The sequence below is a fragment of the Gracilinanus agilis genome, chromosome 3 (genome assembly GCF_016433145.1).
Source record: "Gracilinanus agilis isolate LMUSP501 chromosome 3, AgileGrace, whole genome shotgun sequence".
Taxonomy (NCBI): domain Eukaryota; kingdom Metazoa; phylum Chordata; class Mammalia; order Didelphimorphia; family Didelphidae; genus Gracilinanus; species Gracilinanus agilis.
The window spans coordinates 158,109,684-158,111,316 of NC_058132.1; the positions used below are offsets into that span (position 1 = coordinate 158,109,684).

General features: G+C 49.2%; 1 pseudogene; it reads left to right on the top strand.

Moving 5' to 3' along the window:
• Window positions 1–508: 508 nt before the first annotated feature.
• Window positions 509–1,344, top strand: LOC123238914 (annotated as a pseudogene).
• Window positions 1,345–1,633: the final 289 nt, after the last annotated feature.

Below are 1,633 nucleotides of genomic sequence, written 5' to 3' on the forward strand. Positions count from 1 at the left end.
CTAAAACAAATCCATCAAAATTTGTGGGTATAACTGGATCCTGGGTGTCACATGATCACTATATATAGAGAGAGTGGTCAGATTGTCCTTCTATAACCACAGAAAAATATCCAGCAGCAGAGAAGTCCTTGAGGCATTAAGGATGATATTCTTGGACAGATGCGTAAGAATCAGCTAAAAATGGAATCAAATCCCTTTGTGTGTAATTGTTATTAATAAAATATGTTTATGGCTTTTTAAAGATCATGTGGCATCTAGGTGGCATAGGAGCTAGAGTGTTAGAATCATGAAGACCTGACCTGACTTTTCTTGAAAAGACTCATGGAGAATAAAAGATTGTAGCATAGCCCCAACCAGAGATTTGAAGTCAATAGTGGTCCAAATCCACAATCAACAGGGAAGATAAAAACCAATGGTAAATATGTATGAAATATAGGTCAAAAACAGAGTCAGATCATTCTCTTTAAGAATGCCCTAGAAAGGGGATTGAGAAGCCAGTGATCTCCTCCTGAATCTCAGTGCTCGCCTGTCCCATCCCCTCCGTCTTCTGTACTCGCTGCGCCCATCCTCTGCCTGCCATGGCCGCCTACAAGCTCGTGCTGATCCGCCACGGAGAGAGCGCCTGGAACCTGGAGAACCGCTTCAGCGGCTGGTATGACGCGGACCTGAGCCCCGCGGGGCACCAAGAAGCCCAGCGTGGTGGCCAAGCGCTGCGAGATGCTGGCTAGGAATTTGATATCCGCTTCACCTCTGTCCAGAAGAGAGCAATTCGTACTCTTTGGATAGTACTAGATGCCATTGACCAGATGTGGTTGCCTGTAGTCAGGACCTGGCGTCTCAATGAACGGCATTATGGAGGTCTGACGGGCCTCAACAAAGCAGAGACAGCTGCTAAGCACGGTGAGGCCCAGGTCAAGATCTGGCGACGATCCTATGATATCCCACCACCTCCGATGGAGGCCAACCACCCCTTCTACAGCAACATCAACAAGGACCGGCGCTATGCAGATCTTACCGAGGATCAGTTGCCCTCCTGTGAGAGCCTGCAAGACACCACTGCCCGGGCTCTACCCTTCTGGAATGAGGAAATCGTCCCCCAGATCAAGGAAGGAAAAACGAGTTCTCATTGCAGCCCATGGCAGTAGCCTTCGAGGGATTGTCAAACATCTTGAGGGTCTGTCTGAAGAAGCAATAATGGAGCTGAACCTGCCCACTAGCATTCCTATCGTGTATGAGTTGGGCAAGAATCTGAAACCCATCAAGCCCATGCAGTTCCTTGGGGATAAAGAGACGGTGCGCAAAGCCATGGAGGCCGTGGCAGCCCAAGGCAAGGCCAAGAAGTGAAAAGCAGGCCACTAGCACATGCCAGCAGTAGCCAGTCCTTCCCTTTTCACTGTCCCCACCACATCTCTCCCCTGCCTGCTCCATACACTGACCATTGCCTTAGGGATCAACATATAGCTGCAGGTGGGGGACTGATGGTTCCTTCTCTCATTTCCTTACTATTTCAGACCAATTCCTTTCTCTCCTGTGGACCCTCCCCTCAACCACATTAGTCAAAATACCTGCTGGGTGGTTTGGCACAATAAGACCTGGTTGGGGGTTAGGGATGGGGACATGGTAAGAAGTCCAT